Genomic DNA, 20,310 nt, shown 5'->3' on the forward strand with positions numbered 1-20,310 from the left:
CTGATTTTCCACTTATATTGTGCAAATATTGACCATGCAGGGGCTTCTTTTTCCATTTTTCTGCTCGGTTTTTGACTTGTTCTTTCTTGTAGGCCTGCTTTCTTTCATTGGTGTTGAATAGTTTCACATTATTGACCATTTGAAGTGCATCTTCTTCACTGTCATTATTATTATTAATAATAATAATTATTATTATTATTATAATTATAATTATTATTAATTCGGATAGGCTGAGTGATACAGCCTATTCACAGTCACCCAGTGTGTTTCATGGCTGAATGGGGATTTGAACTCAGGCCTTCCGGGTCCTAGTCCAACACTCTAATCACTACTCCATGTTGACTTTTGGAAGATGCCACAAAGTATTCTCAAATGATTCTCATGGTAAATTTGTGAGGTAGAAAATTCCACTAATATCCTGCTGAACTTCTTAGAATGTTCTCCAAATAATTATCACATTGTGGCTTCATCTGCAAATTGAACGTTAATCTGCACCTTTTTGCAAATCAGCTACCAGCAATTACCAGCTTAGCACCAGGAATTAGTGTCTCTCAGCAGGGGAGGTAGAGTCATGCCTTCTCTGAAAAAGACAGGTTTTTTTAAGGTATGGAAGAAATAATATGTTGTTAATTAATCAATTTGATTTTTGATTAATCTGAGCATGGGATTGGCACAAGGTCACCTGGTTAGCCTAGTGGTTGAGAAGGAGAATTGGACATGGGTTATTTTCCCTCTGCTCTGACCATGCTCAGGTTTATACAAACAGAATCAAAAATTATATTATTATCTAACCCTATTGTCCATCACAGCAGGGCATAATGGGGACCCAATCTTGAGAAACTCCTGTCCCACCTCACACCTTTCACCTCACCACACTTTGCCTCACCTCCAATCTTGTCCCACCTCTGGCAAGGCTGGAGGCAAGGCGAGATGAAGCTGGAAGCTGGAGGGGAGGGGAGGAAGAAGATGGTGTGCTAATTTGGAGCATGTGTCCATGCACTAGGGTCCAACCTGTACCTTGCTTCATATGTTTTGCAGGGAACCTTTGCACAATAGTGCAATACCCCCCAAATCCCCATAAGCTAGCCCAGCAATACCTTCCTGCACTCGTGCATGCCCATTGTTCATTGTGCATGACCAGCATTAGTAATTCTTTTACTTTCCTTTATTTTGCATTTAAAGCAGCATCAGCTTTCTCTTTTGTTTGTTTTGGCTTCTGCCTTTTTTATTGTTGTCTTCTTCACATTCTACTTTTTGGGATATTGGATCAGTTCAGATGGCCCTTCAAACTAGCCAGTGTAATTAGATGGCCCATGTGATTAGATGATGAATGGGGGTGGGGGGAGATATTCACACCAACAACCCTCCCTCATGTATTTACAGGAGCCAATTGGAGCATAGTCTGGCCCATTGTGGGTTTTGATTCTATGTTTTCCTGGCTTATCTTTCTAATCTTTTTCTTGTGCTTCTTCTCCTTTCTATCCACCACTTTCCAAAATCCACCAGGTCTCATTTATTGCTTCTCTCTTTGTTTTTATATTTTCATCTTCTAGTTTCCCTCATTCATTCCTTTGATACTGGTTATCACTGTATACCAATGGCATTCCCTTATAGTTTTTTATTTGTTTCTGGCTTTGATTAAAGCATTGTTCTCTATTCTTTCTTCTTGTCTTCTGTTTCTTCTTAATTGTCTAATCATTATCTGAAACTCTAAGAGTTTGGTTTTCATGCTTCTGATCTGTTTCATTATATGTTGCTGATATCTCTGTCTCTTCAAAATAAGATGCTTTGTTAGATATGTCTCTTCTTTTTCTTCTCAGATTTCCTCAGCTGCTAGACACTGCTCTTTTTTGTCTTAAAATTTTCCAAAATTTGCACTTATCTTTATATTGATACTGCTCATTTATTTTATTTTTTTAAAAAATCTAATCTTGGTTATTTCAGCTATGTGCTTTTTGGTTTATCCTTATCTTATATTAAGCCTATATATGTCCAATGGTTACAATTTTTTCAGCGGAAATTGTAGCTTTGTCTGAGAAGACTTGCACTTTACTTAGAATATAATGTGTAAACTTAATGTGTGAATAAGGATAGATTCTCCCCATGATGTGGAACACTGAGAATATCTGAATACAGAATTTGTCTCCTCAGACAAATGCTATTCTCAGTTACAGTGGAGGGGGGCTAAGGTACATGTCAATGTGGGGGTAAGATCTGACTGCACCAGGGGTGTAGCAAGGTTGGAGTGGGCCCAGAGACAAGATTTTAAAATGCCCCCCCGGAAGCTCAGCTCATGAAGTAAAGAAATCTTAAATGAGGCTGAATAGTGATAACAAAAAGCATATAGATAGATAGATAATTAGATAGATAGATAGATAGAGATAGAGATAGAGATAGAGATAGAGATAGAGATAGAGATAGAGATAGAGATATCCTATGTGCCACAATAGAACATCATCCTATCATCCTAAATTATTTTTTAAAAAGTTTTGTAAATTGTGGACGATGCAAGTCATTTAATGGTACTAGAGAAAGACATGCTGTTCTGGTAGCTCCAGGTCTTAACACTCACATCAATTTTGGAGGATGAATACAACTCAAGGAAGCCCGGGCGGGTGTGTGGCTGGGGGAGTCAGTCATGTGACTTGCCTCTGGGGGGGGCCAAGGCATTGGGACCCCAGACAACTGTCTCCCCTTGCCCTATTATAGTTAGGCCCCTGGACTGCACACTTGTGCAGAGGCTGTGCCACAAAGGGTTCAGTCTATATTGTAGGAGGCCTGAGGCTAGGGTTGCGTACAGACTGATGTTTGAATTCAGATCAAATTTCAACCAAACCACTGGTCTGTGAACAGGTTGGGTCTAACCTACCAGCCAGTCTGGTCCATTCAATCAAACCAGCTTGAACCAGTTCAGCAGTTCAAGAGACTATGCTTGTAAAGGGGAACCGGTGAGGATTCCCCTTTACAAGCAAAGAGGAATCCTGGCTTGAAAATGCTTCTAAAGGACGGCTGGGGATAGTGGATGGTGAGAGGGAACCTTTAAAAGTAGATCCTCACCAGATTTCCCTTTACAAGAATAGGCTCGCGAACCTCAGCGAAGGGGTCCACCACAAACCGGGCTCAGTTTAGTTTGATTGCTGACTGGTCTGCCTCTCATGGAGGCCAGTCTGGTTTGCAATCAAACCATCAAATGAGCCTCTTTCATGGCGGGCCTTTTCCCTCTCATATGGTTAATGCACACCCCTACCTGAGGGATACATGAGCACACCGTGCAAGCTAAGTAGAAACAATTTGCCCAATTAACCTAAAAATCCCCCTCTAACAACATTCTCCCAAATGTTGGTAACAAATGTTCTCTAAATAGTCAATAGGCTTGTTCGTATGACCGTATGGGGATGGCTAGAAGGGCAGGATCACTCCTACTTCATGACTCCCAGGTGACCAGAACCTCTGTTTGGGTTCTGGCAAATCCATCATCTACATGACTGATGCAGCGGCAGTGGATTTCATTGTAATTTAAACATTTTATTTTAATATTTTAATATTTTCCTCCCAAAAATTAAAATTTAAATATTTTAAATTTTGTACACCTCCTAAAGATGTACATATCAGGTGGTATAAAAATATGATAAATACACACATACACACATACATACATACATACAAATAATTGAGAGCTAAAAGTGCTGCTTCAATGTGGATGGTCCTCCAAACATGCCCCTGCCTTCCCAGCATGCACTGTGCCATCAGAAGCCTAGATCATTCTCATGATGGCAGCGGCTGCTTCCTTCTGACTGCTCTGCCATAGAACTCTATGGTATCCATTTCAGGACAGGTGGGTGGTGCAACATTTTGCTTAGTGAAAAGGCCCTATGTGCCCAAATGACTGGAGGAGGGAGAAAAATAGGAGAAGACTCTTTTCCTCCTTCATCAGTTAAGAGCAGGATAGAGATTCTGGACGATCCAGGATTGGAAAAACTGGGTTGGAGGGATTCCCGTGGCTCCACTTGAGCCTGACTAGCTGGGATTTTCTGCCTATTTCATAACATTGTTGGTCATGAGAGCAGCCTTAGTGAATGTTTTGTAAGGGTAGCTTGGGGGAGGGGGCAGAGGGCAAGCACCCCCTCACCCGCCCCCCCTTCATGTTTCAGAAACTGGAACATGGCTCACTCACCTAGATATGCACTTTCCCCCTTCTCTGTGCCCCCTGTGCCCCCCCCCACCTTTGGTGCTGTCCACTAATGTGTTTTGTTTTTTAAAATATCATTAATATTTGATCTCTGGCTATTGGATATTTGATTATAACTTACTTTGTGCTTGCCCTAATGTAGAAAGATGTGTGGGGATAAATTGTTAAAATAAAATAAGTGCTTTTGGTAGGAGGGTGGCAGAAAGGAGAAGGAAGAAGATTTGGTTCTTCGGGAAATGGGTATTAATAAAGCAGTTGTGAGGATAGAATTGCACAGAACAAGAGCTATGCAAGTGACCAGAGACCAGAGTGAAGACATTCTCTTGCAATCTGTTGAACATATGAAGCTGCCTTCTACTGAAACAGTTCACTGGCCCACAATGAAAGATATCTAGTTCAGCATTGGATGGACCAACTCTCCAGGATCTCAGGCAAGGGTTTTCCCCTAGAGATGCCAGGGATTGAACTGCCTAGAGATGCCAGGGATTGAACCTGTGCCCTACTGCTGAGTTATGGCTCCTCCCCATATAGTCTTTCTTTTGTTGATGGGGCAAGGGATATACACATAAGAATTTATCAGCCATCACTCTGTCTGCAGATCCCTAGTTTGACTTTAATTTAAAGTTGACTTTTGAGAGTACATGAAACTTAATAAGCAGTGGCATCAAGCATTTCACTGTATCTGACAGATTGCAGACTGTATTCTGGATTCCATCTCTGTGTCACGCTTTTGCATAACCATGAAATAGAACCTGCGGTGCTGTGCTATGCAGAAAAGGTGATGGGATTGAAATAGGGATGTGTTTATTAATTCTCAATGCTTCCATTGATCTCTTCAGGACAGTTACAACTCTGGGACATAGTCACACGGTAATTCAGTCATTAATCTGGTTTGACTTGACTTAGGGATGATTCACATATTAACAGAGTGAAATTTAGGTCCGTTGTCAGTGGGAAGACTCTTTGTTGCCTTTGATGCAACAATCTAATTTATTCATTGCCTTTGTCCATTCATGAAGTTCCACATTGACTTCAGAATGGAGAGAGAGGTAGGGCAACACTGAAGTGTTGTGTTGGGGAAATCAAACTCATCAATAAGCTAGAGGACAACAGCTAATTTTTAAGCGTCACTCTGGGAGAAACATTTAGTGCTTTGCAGTGCACTTCATGGGCATAATTAGAAAGCAAATTAACTGGAAGATGCTCAGGTGTTATGGCAATCTCTAGAAGAACCTGCAGAGAAATAAACTAGATGAGGACAGAATAGAGCCAAGAAGGAAATAAATTGCTTTGCAATTGTCTAATGCAGGGGAAACAAACGGTCAGTGCCAGGATTCAGAGAAAATATGTGCGTCCATAGAAGAACACTGCGTGTGCAGCTGGAGCATTACTTTCACTGTCCCCTGCAAGCTGTTGCTGCTGTCCATCAGATAAGCAGCTTTTTCATTTAAATTGTGGCTCATCTCTTCAGCAATGGGAGCTCCCGAAGAGAGAAGGGAACGAAAAACTGCATAGGAAACATGATTCTCTATCATTATGATGATTTTTTAAAACATGTATATCTGCCCAAGGAGCCCAGAGCAGTGTACATGGTTATGTTCAACCTCACAACAACCCTGTGAGGTAGGTTACACTGAGAGATACATGACTGGCCCAGAGTTACCCAGTGAACTTCATGGCCAAATGAGGACTTAAGCTTGGGTCTTCCTGGTTGTAGTCCGACACTCTAACCACTATGCCTTGACGATGAAGATGATGATGGAAGATATGTATATACTACTTTTCCAAAAAAAAAAAAGTGCTCAGAGCAGTTTACATAGAGAAAAATACAAAATAAATAAAATGATTCCTGTCCTCAAAGGGTTCACTTTCAAAAAGGGAACACAATGTGGACACCAGTAGCAGCTACTGGACAAATGCTACGTTGGAGTTGGATATGCAGAGTTGTTTTTCTCCTACTAAATATAAGAGAATGGTCAGTTTAAAAGCTCAGCAGGGTTGAATGTGTGCATGTATCAGTTCCTTGAATTTATCATGTACTGGAGAGGTCGTCCTGTGCCCACACCCAACAACAGGGCCAGCACCTTTCAGTGAGAGACAAGTAAAACCTGATGGCCCACTGCAGAAGTGCAAACATCTTCTATTCTATTATGTCTTCATGTTCTGAGATGAACTCCATAAAGTGATGAGGATGAAGTACCGTGTTGTATAGTTCCTGTGCCCCACCCTCACCCCCTATAACTTTCTGCTGGATCTGCTCCTGATCCCTAGTATCCCCAGGGCTTAGATAAATACTTGCCTGAACCTTGGAGAAGCCACTGCCAGTCAGTGTAGTCAGTACTGAGTAAGATGAACCAATGATCTGACTGGGTATAAGGCATCTTCCTATGCTCTTATGTACCCTACATAACATCTTAATATTCATGTGTGAGAGTTGATGTGCATGTGCATTAGGACAAGATGTATCCACCCGTTCAGAGATTCCATCCCTAGAGACTCTAGAGCGAAATGAACCCTGAAGAACGACACCTCTAGGTAGCCCTAGAAGGCAAGAATAATGATTTCTAAGGGACAAGCAACAGAAAATAGCGCCTATTCCTCCTAAATAGGGACCAGGGGTATAGCTATAATTGAGCAGATGGGTTCAAAGAACCTGCCCCCCAGCTCTTGAGTCCCCCCCCCGGATCCACCCCTCCCTACTTTCTTCATTATCTCCCCCACTCTGAGGGGCCTCCAGGGAGAGGGGTGAACACGGACCCCCTCTCCCCTAGCTACGCCCTGACAGGGTCGTTGGAGCATATGCATTTGGGGGTGTTGCTAGGTAATGAAGTACTGGAATGGACAACAGAGTGCAAGACTGGAGCAAACTCTAAGTATTCCCCCCCCCCCCACGACTTCATGCTGTGGAGTTTTCAAGAGCATTTGGTGTCATTTGTCAACAATGCTGCAGAAACAGAGAGAAGCCCATAGGGCTCTCTCACCAGGACCTAAATCTTTAGGCAGACAGTTTACTGAAGCTCAATTTAAAAACACGATTCCTCTGGATTATTGTCATTGCTGTGGGCTGTTCTCAGGGCAAGTGGAATAACAACTTTCAACAACTTTACTTTAACTGATATATTTCTGGAGAACAATTCTTTAAGGAAGTCAGCAACAGGATTGAATTCTCAGAGCAATCTAGTCTTCTAAATGGTTGGAAAATATGAATAAAAGAAGGAGAGTGAGAAGCAGTCAAGTTGCCATTCTCGTTTTGGAAAATGTGTACTTGGCAGGCAGTCATTCATTTTTCATTCTCTCCTGTTCATTATGTCAAACGTTCTTCTGAATGGAACACGATTTTGCACAGCACCTACTGTAACCACTGGGCTCTTGATGCTTTCAGAAATCATTCCTCATCTTCTGAATCTCAACTTGGCACAAAGGTATTGTCAAGGTTTGCCTAATAAATTAACACTCCAGATGATCTATTGCATAAAGTTGTGAACATCCATTAATATTAAAATCTGTGTCATCTAGGACAAGTAACCACCAAAAATGTTGTCAGTTTAATTACTCAGTTGAAAAGCAAGGCCAGAGGAAACATGGAGGATTTGTCCACCGCCTGCCTGGAGTCAATGAGGGGAGATTTTTTAACACCTCTTTAACCCCTAAGTGACTTAATTGAAATGTACTGTGAATAACTACTGTAATTATTTTTCAAGCAATGTCAGGAGCATTTCTAGATGGGGCTTTTAGTTCACTTCTCCTCCAGAATGGAGGGTGTGTGTTTACAAATCAGTCAGATTTGCCCGAAGTCCCTGCAAGCTATCGGAGAGCACCCCAGACACAATTCAGGTTTTTCAATGCTCATTAGAGTGTAGCCTGGTTTATGTCCGGGGTAAAAAAATCCACTATTTGTTTGGGGGGGCAAATTTGAACTCACCATAAAACCTCACAGTAAAACCTGCTGTTTGGAAATGCTCCAGGTTGCCCTGCCTCACTCAGTCCTTAATAAACATCATCTTTAATTAATAATTTTTCAGACAGGATGAACAATTTTAGCAAACATACATTAAGGAAAAAACAAAATATTTCCCTTTCTCGATTTATCTAAATAGCCATCACACTCTTCCAAACCTTCCTTTAAATAAGCGTTGAAAAAGGAACAAAGCAAAACAAAAAAGATTCCAGTCACAAAATCATTCTGACCACTATTTTCTACCCCCCCCCAAAAAAAAATCTTTCACAATGCATGCAATTCCAAGAATGGTTTCCAAATTACCTGGAATGTGTCATAAACTTCCCTTTAAACACAGAGAGAGAGAGAGAGAGAAAAATGGCATCATTATCACTGGGGATTAGAGAAGACAAGACATGGGGTATTGTTCAGACTCTTACACTAGTAGCAGCTATTTCTGTCATAGGAAACATGAGGTACAGGAACTTTATTAAATTATGCAGTTGAGTTTCCCGCATTTGGAGAAATCGCAGGGGTCAGCACACCCGCAGTGCAATGGATGAGACATGACAATGACATGTCTGCCATGTCACTGGCAGACATGCAGAGCAGCATAGTGAGGATGCAGTGGGAGCAGCATCCTCACAGATGGAGGAAGCTCATAATGCAGCTGGAGAGTTCCCCCACAAGCACTGTACCTGTGCACAATATAAGTGAGTGATTTTCAGTATCTGTCTCTGGAAGCATTCTGTGCCTTCTAAAAATATGCCCCTGGTGGCTGCGTGACCCTCAGGGAAATATTTTTAGAAGACACAGGGCACTTCTGGAAGCAGTGAAGCCCAAAACTGCTCCCCTGGCAAGGAAGTGGGGAAACTCTCCACAGCATGACTATATTGATGGGTGTGAGGAGAAACATTAAAATCCTCACACAGCAGAGCAGTGTTCCCTCTAACAGGGATTCCCAGATGTTGTTGACTAAAACTCCCAGAATACCCCAGGTGAAATGGCATTTGCTTGGGGATTCTGGGAGTTGTAGTCAGCAACATTTGAGAATCCCTGTGAGGGGGAACACTGCAGCAAAGTATGCTCTGGTGGTAAAGACAGTTAGCCCAAGAGATTATCTGGAGATAATAGGCTGAGAAATAAAGATTGATTGAGAAATTTAAACATCACATGCTGAGATGAGCAACATACCCAAACATGCATTAGGCCTTCAACAACCACAACCACAATTCTGACACTTAACTGACCAAGAGAGACCTATTAGTATAACTCCTCATGCCTCTAGTGGCCAGAAGAGCTTGCTGCGGTGCTAAGATCAATAACTAGCTGATTTGGCACAGAGCATCTGTGCCCCTAGTGCATTCCCCCCTCCAGCCCCAGTCCATTCTCCTCCCCGATTCAGCCTCCCAGGCCACTCCTCCCAGGCCACTTTTCCTCCAGCGGTGCCTTCCCTTGGCAGACAGCATGGCTGGTGCTTTCCCTCCCTCCCCGCCCACCAGCAGCACTTTCTCTCACTGGCCAGCCTGGCTGGCATTATGCTTTGCTTCCCTTCCCCGCCCGCCCGCCCGCCTGACTGGCACTTTCCCTCCGGCCGACCGGCTGCCACCGCCATTTTCTCCCCTATCCCCGTTGCTATCCCCCAGGCAGCTGCTCGCAAACTCTCACGAAAGCTCTCACGCATGGGATTAACGATGGGTACGTTTTGGTGAAATATCTATATCTATATCTATATCTATATCTATATCTATATCTATATCTATATGCTCATTTCTAACAGAATACACCTTCCTAGTGTGTTTGCATTGCTCTGGATGTCTGCCAGTATTTTTAGTCACAAAATGTGTAGAAAGAGAGCAGGTGGAGAGGAGTTGCCAAATCAATGGTACACCATCCACTCATTATTTGATGATAAATGCTAACCCGAGTAACAATGTGAACATGCAGCCAGAAGACACAAGCCTGCAGTGAATATGTTCCCACTTCTGAAGCATGCATTCTTGAACATGTGCAGGAGCAATTTTCACCGACCTCCAAGGCCATAAGGAGATAAGAACACCCAATGGGTGGAGAGGGAGTACCACCATGTTCTGTCTGTCCTAAAACCCTGCCCATTGCTGCCCATTGTGACAGCCCATACTTTACAACAGATTCCTAGTCCACTGAAATCCTGGACAAGCCCTGCCCTAGGGCCTTAGGACATATTGTCCTTTCAGTGCAGTGGGAACTATAAGAGCCCTTCTGGCTGAGACAGGTCTTGCCTCATTGTCAAAGTTCCCTTTTTCCTGGTGTGTCTGTCTTGCTGCTTCTCTAGTGTGCTTGGTTTGCACTCTGGCTTGTTTGCACTCCTGATTACCTGCTTGACCCCCTGGCTCCTGACTATTGATCTGGCTTGGATTTTGGCTTGTTTCTGTCTCCCAGCTCCTGCTCTGACCCTCTGACATGACTGATAATCAGCTTCACCTCCAGTGTGTTCCTGGCTCCTGCCTGACTCTCTTGCTCCTGAAGACTGCATGGTTTGACCCTTGGATTGTTCCTGACTTCTGGCTTGATCCTCCTGGATTCTGACTGTCTGCATGGCATGAATTCTGGTGAGCCAGAAACCTGCGCCCCCTTGCACTTTGGACTTACACTCCTTGCAACTGCTGCACATGGCCCAGCTGCCTGACACAAAGACATTTTAAGGATTTCCCCCTCTTCTCTGGAAGATATCCCATGATGCTTCACTTGCTGTTTAGGAGGAAAAACTCTGCCCTTCTCCAAAATGGTGTTGTTGCTCAAAAACGCTCAGGCAGAGAAATATGGCAATACTGTGAGACAACCATGCAGGTTTGAGAGGAGAGCTGGTCTTGTAGTAGCAAGCATGACTTGTCCCCTTAACTAAGCAGGGTCTGCCCTGGTTGCATATGAAAGGGAGACTAGAAGTGTGAGCACTATGAGATCTTTCCCTCAGGGGATGGAGCTGCTCTGGGAAGAGCAGAAGGTTCCAAGTTCTCTCCCTGGCTTCTCCAAGATAGGACAAGATTTGTATTTTTTAAAAAATAGGACAAGATTTTTGTATTGAACCAACAAACTACCAAAGCATACAGTACGTTGCCAAAGCACAATTATATACAAAGTGGTTGTTTGTACATGATATATCTACAAAGATTTACACACAAGGATTTGGAAACCCACAAGGTTATGAAGTATATGCAGGTAGTACTGTAACTCGGGGGTGGGGGATTTCAAGGCACATCAGGTAATGGGGGGGCGCGGTTTTACGTCCGACGTCCATTTCCACAAATTGTCCCATTGCTGTTTAGAAGAGATACTCTTGTCTTTTTGCACATAGCCATACAAACTTTTCCAGAAGAGATTTACTGTCTCATCTGCGTGAACCTCTTGGTTGCGTCTTCCCTCCCTAATCCTATGCACGAGCATTGCATAAATGACATACAGGTTTACTAACCTGATTACGAGAAGGGGATAGGGCTGAGAGAGATTCCTGCCTGCAACCTTGGAGAAGCCGCTGCCAGTCTGTGAAGACAATACTGAGCTAGATAGACCAATGGTCTGACTCAGTAAATGACAGCTTTCTATGTTCCTAGGTTTATAAACTAAGATAATCTGTGCAAGATTAGCCACTCTGGCTGATGAACAAAATGCTCACACTGATTAAGTATGACCACTTGAACAGCATCCCACATTATTGCAGTACACATGAACACAATACCACGAGAGAAGCTTAGCATGCCAGATTATCAGAGAAGTCATTATGTGGATTGCAGGAGATGTAAAGGAGACTCAAAGCACTGGCTGATATTGAGACTTGTGTTGCATTGGTGCAGTGGTGCTGCCATAACACTGTTGCACAAGTAGGGGAAGAAGTGTTTTTTCACTAACTTCCCTTCCCTCTGAAGTCCATTGTGACTTCTGAAAAAATGCCCCTCAAAAATATGCAACCCCCAGGGATATATTTTCATGATGCACAGTGGGCTTCACAGCGAACGGCATCATCAAAAATCATGCCTTGCCCCACTTGTGCAACAGTGCAGTGTTAGTCTAGAGTTAGTAGTAGTAACTAGCTGGGCTGGGTGCAAAGCAACTGTGCCTCTAGTTTTCCCCACCCACCTGCCCTCTGCCACTGCTGCTGATTTCTTTTCCAGCCTGCCCACCACCATTTTCTCCCCCCAGCCGCCCCTGCTACCATTTTCTCCCACTCACCCTGCCGCCATTTTGTTTCCCACATTGCCTCCGGCGGTGCCACTTTCCTCTTCCGCTGCCGGCAGCTTGCTCACGAACTCTCACGAGAGCTGCCATACATGGGATTAGCGACGGGTATACCTAAGATAAATCTATCGATCGATCGATCAATTGATAGATAGATCGATTGATTATGGTTTTATATTGTTTTTAAATATTTTGTAAACCACCTTGAGATTATTTTAATGAAAGGCTGTATAAAAGTTCAACAATAAAAATAAAAATAAATAAATAAATAATAGAGGGGGAAGCTCACAACACAATCCAATAAATGTTAGAGTAGCAGAGTGAGTATTCTGCTGCACCCATGCAGTGCTACTCTTGAAGTCCGCCACCATCTGCATATGATATACCCTGCGAAGAAACACAAACAACACATGAACTGGCCAAAGATCACAAAGTGAGGGTAAGATCTGTGAGCTTTCAGCAACATCAGTGCACGTATTTTCGCAATGTGAGTGCCCAATCAGACCATGCATTCATCTAGTTCATGGTTTACAATAGTGCTGCTGGAAACAGAATGCTGGACTAGATTAAATAAATGCCTACTATCCAGGCAGCTTGGGTCATCAAACAGATGCCATAACAAATGAGTTGGAGGGCCCAATATGGTCTGCAAGCCACCAGTCACCTATCACTGAGTTAAAGTAATGATATTCATCTTCTCAGTCTCATGAGGCAATTAATTGTAGATTTCACAGGAAAGTCTGTGGCATTTGTCAAATCTATTGAAGTATGTTTTTTGGCGGGGAGGGGGGATCTCCTGCTTACAGTTTGTCCCAGAGGAAAACAAAACTGAGAGATTGGAATCATCCAGAGTCATCAGTAAAATTAGAAATGCTTAGCAGCTTTTCAGCCTTTATTTATTTGTTGCCCATCTGGATGAGGGATGCAGAGGTTAAATATCGTTTTACCCATTGCTCTCATCAAAATATATTATTGTCTCAGATGGTTCATTACAGCTTTTAATAATTTAGTACAACTGAACATACTGGTTCATACAACACAATCTATAAACTGTAATGAACCTCATCCAACTGTTCAGAAGATTCTTGATATGCAGAATGGGATCATAGTGGTTTCATTCAGGCCCCTAAGACATGAGCACAATCAAGGGTTCCACCAGAGGTGGTATCCACCTTAGGGACGTGCGAATGGATTCAGGTACAAAATGATTTGTACCCAAACCTACTTGTTTTGAGTAATTTGTGGATAAAACAAATTGCCCTTGTGTTAGCTGGCCAGTTTCAGGTCCAAAAAAAATCACCCAGACCTGAAAAAATTGTAGATTCAGACCTCCATTTTGTGGTGATTTCTCTTGCTGTCTCCATTTTGTGTCAGGAAATATTTTTGAAAATCCCACCCTCCCAAGCTTCAGATTGATGACTTACAGTGTGCAATGATTGGCTGGTGATTCCCCACCCCACCCCCGGTTCCAGATTGGCTCATTTCCATCCAAATCTTGTGTTGCCTGGGGTAGCTGACCTCACATTGGCTAGGTGAAGGGTAAAAGAAGGGACAAGGGTGGGGGGAGTTTGAAGGAGGGATTTTCAAATGTACTTGAGGAGGCAGGCAGCCACCATATTGCCTTTCTGCCTTGTGGGAGAAGAGACAGAGCGAGAGCCAGAAGAGCTTTGCTTTGCCTTGTCTGTCTTCTGCCTGGAGTGGATTCTCTGCTCTTTGTTCCTGCTTTCCTGATTGAGGAAATGAGATGAAGATTTTTTTCCCCGCCCCCTTCTTGCTTCCCCGCCCCCTTCTTGCTCACTGCCTGCACCTGCTGTCTGTGTGAATCGATTTGGGTACAAAACTATTTGTATTCGAATCTACCTGTTTCGGGAGATTTGTAGACAAAACAAATCACCCCTATGCTAGCTGGCCAGATTCAGACCCAAAACAAATGGGGGGTGATTCAATTCGGGTACAAATCAAATCGGAAAAAAATGATTCGTGCACATCCCTAGACCATGTGCCATAAGCAAGAGGAAGTTGGATTTCTGTACTTCCACCCTTCAGCTTCTTTTATGAAATCTTCTCCCCTCTGTGTGGGAAAAAGGCAGGAAAATGGCTTTCTTCTGTGGAACTGAGGGTATGCAGACAAGTTGATGTACCACTCCAGTGGATGAAAGAAGAAACTCAAGGCGGGGAAAGGGAAGAGATCTCTAAGGAAGTCTGAAAGTGTCACATGATTCAGCAGATTGCTGTGCTTGCCACAAATAAATCAGACAATCTGTTGGCCATGAGCACCATATATCTTGTAAGCTCTTTTGAGCACTGTTGTTAAGGGGGAATAAAATATGTTTGATAATTATTATTTGGAGGGGATTGAGGCTTCAGATTGCTTTTTTACTTCGAGGAAACAGGAGGAGGAGGTGTTGACAGCAGCATATGAGTGTGCAGGGAGGGGGAGGAGGTACTGTGTGAGGAGGCACCTTGCTTGCCTGACCTCTCAGTTCCACAGCTGTCAAGGTCTTTTTCGATTTCTGCTGAGAAGGAAGGTGCCGGCAGCCCACACCTTCTTCTGTCTCCAGCAAGTGACTGTGGGGTGCTTCATAAGGCACTGAGGGGAGGAAGGAGTGGCAGTGGTCTCTCCTTGCACAGGGTTTTTGTTTCTTTTTTAAATGATAATTCTTGGCTATGCTGCAGATACATTTACATTAAAAGTGAGCACAAAGCTGTGCACAGCACTTTGAGCTTCATTTTGATATATGTCTACCTCAGCCCTTTGAGAAACCTTGCTGCTCAGCACACTGGGTAACAGTGTGGCTGGAGCTGCAACTGAAATTTTACCTCAACAAAATCAAAAGGAATTGGGGGGCATAAATTGCAGCTGGGCATGATGGGGGTTGTAGTTCAGCAACATCTAGAGTACCACTGGTTGGGAACCCCTAGTCTACCCTGACTTGCAGTGGCTCTCCAGGTCAGGATTCTCACCCAGTTCTAAACGGAGATGCCATGGACTGAATCTGAGATTTTCTGCATGTACTCGGCCACTGAGATAGCATCAGCAGCAACTTTATTTATACAGCCATCCTATATCAAATTGTTCTCTGGGTGACTACAGCCCTTCACAAAATAAGATGAGTGAAATAAGACAAGTAGAAATGAGTGGGATTTCTCATGGTAGGGTTGCACATCTCTAGTATGGCCTTTCCCCTCCTCTCTAAGACTCCTGTAACCACCCCTTTCCATAATTTCCTGTGTGTCACGGTTTTTCACAGAAGACTGGTCAAGAAAATCACCCAAAACCAAAGGTGGGGAAAAATATGCAAGAGTCAAATGATGTTGCATATAAATTATAGTTTGGCTCTTAAAAGCACACTATTTGCAGCAACCATCTAGAATGCTTGTGTTGCTGGGCTTCCCTTGAGAACTTTCCTTTGAGAACTTTATACAAAAACTTATGTCTTTGTATAAGGTGCTAACCTAGATGGAGACTCCACAATTAATTTTATGTCTGAACTGGAGGTGTCCAATAATTCCTCTTATATGATTCAACTAGATCAATTTCAGTTTGTGATTCATGAGGATGTGGACAAGCTGCTTGGATCGGTGAGACCTACCACTTGTTCTCTTGACCCTTGTACAACATGGGTCAAGAGACTGTTGGTCCTTTTGGACCTCTCAGCGGCTTTTGATACTATCGACCATAGTATCCTTCTGTAGCGTCTGAGGGGGTTGGGGGTGGAAGGCACTGTTTTACAGTTATTCCGCTCCTACCTCTCAGACAGATTCCAGATGGTGTTGATTGGAGATTGTCGCTCTTCAAAATCTGAGCTTAAGTATGTTGTCCCTCAAGGCTCCATACTCTCTCCAATGCTTTTTAACATCTACATGAAACCACTGGGAGAGATCTTCAAGGGATTTGGAGCTGGGTGTTATCAGTACGCTGATGACACTCAGATCTAGTTCTCCATGTCAGCTTCTTCAGGTGATGGCATATCCTCCCTAATGCCTGCCTGGAAGCAGTAATGGGCTTGATGAGGGAGAATAAACTGAAGCTGAATCCAGATAAGACGGAGGTACTTATTGTGCGGGGTCAGAACTCCAGAGACAATTTTGATCTACCTGTTCTAGATGGGATCACACTTCCCCAAAAGGAACAGGTTCGCAGACTGGGAGTACTCCTGGGTGCACACCTCTCCTTGGTTTCTCAGGTTGAGGCGGTGGCCATGGGTGCTTTCTATCAGCTTCGGCTGATACGCCAGCTGCGCCCGTTTCTCGAGATCAATGACCTCAAAACAGTCGTACATTTGTTGGTAACCTCCAGACTTGACTTCTGTAATGCACTCTCTGGGGGGCTGCCTTTGTATGTAGTCCGGAAACTTCAATTGGTTCATAATGCAGCAGTCAGGTTGGTCTCTGGGTCATCTCGGAGAGACCACGTTACTCCTTTGCTGAAGGAGTTACACTGGATGCTGATAGGTTTCCGGGCAAAATACAAAGTGCTCGTTATAACTTATAAAGCCCTAAACGGCTTAGGTCCTGGGTATTTAAGAGAGCGTCTTCTTTGCTACGAACCCCACCGCCCATTGAGGTCATCTGAGGAGGTCCGTCTCCAGTTCCTGCCAACTCGTTTGGTGGTCACACAGAGACGGGCCTTCTCGGCTGCTGCCCCGAGACTGTGGAATGCGCTCCCTGTTGAGTTAAGATCCTCCCCATCTCTGGTTATTTTTAAAAAACATTTGAAAACGCATTTTTTTACCCAAGCCTTCTCAGGTTTTTAATTAATTAAAAAATACTGTTTTTAAATTTTATGGTTTTTAAATTAGTGTATTGTTTTAACTTTTATATGTGTTATATGTTTAACTGTTTTAACTTTTTATGTGTTTTAATTGTTAGCTGCCCAGAGACATAAGTTTGGGAGGGGTATAAATTTAATAAATAAATAAATAAATAAATAAATAAATAAATAAATAAGGTGGCCAAATGAAGCAGAGTACCAAACCCTCTTTCAAGAGCTGCATGCTGTGATTGCCAGTGGCATCATCCCTGGAGAGACTGGGGCAAGCATCTTGGAACAAGTGTACAGCTGGAACTCATATTGAAATACCTAGGCCAAGGACCTGCTACGTATATTTGCAACTCAGGGAATCAGATTCTGCACCAAGAAGAACCATATGGATCATGCAAATTGAGCAGATGTGCATAATTTTTTGGCATAATTTATTCTGCATGCATTTTTGTTTGTTTTGGTGTTTTGCTATTTTCCATCAACCATTCTAGTTTTGCTAGTCATAGTAAGGGGTAATGGAACATGCAGGACACCATAAGTCCTGTCCCCAAACACTGGATACCTTGTATCCCCTTTGGCTCCTGACATTTTTGCAGCTGTTGCATACTTCCAAGCATATCTTTCATATCTGTACTAACCTAGATTTAAAATAAATAAAAGTTGAAATGATCAGGAAGTTAAATTTCATTACCAATGCCACATTCTGCACTCTGGTGGAATTCTGACCTACACAGAGCCCTGGTTATTCCTCACTTCCATAGTGCTGGGTACTATGCTACTCATCCAGTAATGTACTTATTATGTTTATGTTCCACTTTTCTTCCATCATGAAACTCAAAGTGGAAAACATATGGTTTTCAGGTATCTCTCATTCAGATATTGACCAGAACAAGCCATGCATAGTTACAGAAAAGTAGAAGAGACCCAAATTTTAACCCTCGGTTTGTAGTGAGTTTTGCTGGTTGAAACCAAGGGTCTATGGAGACTCTGTTCCATCCTGATGCAGAACTGGAGGAAGCATTCCTCCAGTGAGGGAGGAAGCTCCTCCTCTCTGCCTCCATTATTGGCTCTGAGGGCTGTCTTTCTAGCCAGAAGGAACCTCGATTCTATGATAGCAAATTAGAGTGGATTCATGGTGTCTCACTGAAAATCATTTGCTATCATAGAATCCACACTCAGAATACCTCTGAAACAACAGAACCCTGTACCCCATGGGTTAGAAACCCATGGGGGTGGTTGGTACCCTATGTGAACTACACCACCACTCGCTCTGGGCCACCTCAGCACCCCCCAAGTGCACTTATGGGGCTGCTGAAAGCTTCATTATACATCATGAGGAAAAACCTTAAAGACGCATAAACTTCAACAATTCACCAAAAATCAGCCCTCTGCCCAAATCCTTTGAAAAAATTCAGGCAGCTTCCTTGCCCCTACCCGGCACTACCACCAACCCCACACTGCTCTAGGCCACCCCTTTCCCCCTGACGTGAAGCGATACACCCTCCATTATACCTAAAGGGGGAAAACCTTAAAAATGCGTAAACTTCAGAAATTCACCAAAAATCAGCCCTTTGGCCAATCCCTCTGCAATTGGGGTGGTAGCCTCCACCCATTAGGCACTACCACCCACCCCACTCTTTTGCCCCTGGGACCTGAAATTTGAGCAGACGTCACATCAGACCTTTTTGCATTGAAGTCAATGGGATGCAAAAAGGCGGGAAATTAAAATAGACGTCATTGCTCAAAATGGAGGGGTGGAAAGAAGGTCACAAAATGGAGCTCCGAAACATCCGAATATTTCGGATCCGAAACGGGTGATTCATTTCGGATCCGAAATTATTCGGATTTCTTAGAGGGTGATTCGGTTCAGCTCCGAATCACCCGAAATTCGCTGCTTCAGGTACAGATCGTTCTGTACCCGAAACGTTTCGCACATCCCTATAATTCTACACAAACACCAAGAAAGCCCTCTCCCAAAGTTACATTTGCATTGGGACAATGTTCAAACAATTGTGCAAAAGCACTTGTGCACAATTGCAAAAATGGTACGATTGAAGTCGTGCAGAAGTAATGGGTGTTCTGTTATGCAGCTGTGTTTGTGCAATATGTATGATTGTACAAGAGCACTCAAGCACAATTGCAATGTTAATGTTGCAATGCAAATGTAGCTTTGTGCAGTATGTCAGCCTACATGTATTTGTTCACAGGTGAGGGTGGTACATTTAGAGTTCAGAATATACCAGGATGTGGAAAGCAGCTACTTTGTACTCCACATTAATAAGATCCTGTTGCAAATAGGTGTGATCACAGAAGAAGGAAAGCCTGCAGAAGGACCTTAATTGTATACCTGTTATAGTGTGATTACTTCTCCAATTAGGTTATGAATTTTCCATCTGTGCATTAAAGCATTAAAAAAATGAGAAAGAAAGGTAGGGGGAAGATAACCCAGAAGCCATTAGTACAACATCATTTCACATGAATTCATACTATTATCACCTAGTACTTTGAGTACAGCAAGGCACACCAAATGTTTAACCTGCAAGGAAAAAGAAATCAGGATAAGCAATAAAATGCCATCCCATAATAGCTGGAATCCTGTCAGACTCGTGAGAATCAGCCATCTAATTTGGGCCACTTAAAGAAACAGTCTGTGTAGGATGAAATAATGTTGGAATTTTAATGCAGAATGTTAAATACAGTCTTCCAAAGCAAAAACTGTCACTCACGGGATAATTAATGACGCCTTTGTACAAATGGAAGGTTAGCAACGCAAGTTAAACAACATCATGCAATATAATTTGTGAATTCTTAACTCCAATAATTACATAATTGGAGTGTATAACATTCCTTGTCAGCACAGGGCATTTTCTTCCATTTTTATATCATGCACATTTCCCCCCCTTGCTAATACTAAGGCATCGTTTTCGAACTGAAGAAATTCAGAGTGACAAAGAGAACTATGAAATGGCTGTTAAATGACCAAATATTTGATTTAATACTGTTTCCTTTGGAGGAGAGGAGTTGTTTGTTCTGCCAGTGTCTGATAATAATTTAATTTAACAGCACAATAACATTTAGAAGATCATTAATATTTGATTACTAAATGGTGTAGTTATAGCGTTGCTGTGTCATTTCTTTCTTTTTTCTTTCTTTTCAATTATCAGTTTTAAGAAGGGGGATTATCCATTTCAAGGCAAATGCATGATC

The sequence above is a fragment of the Hemicordylus capensis genome, chromosome 4, assembly GCF_027244095.1.
Source record: "Hemicordylus capensis ecotype Gifberg chromosome 4, rHemCap1.1.pri, whole genome shotgun sequence".
Classification (NCBI taxonomy): domain Eukaryota; kingdom Metazoa; phylum Chordata; class Lepidosauria; order Squamata; family Cordylidae; genus Hemicordylus; species Hemicordylus capensis.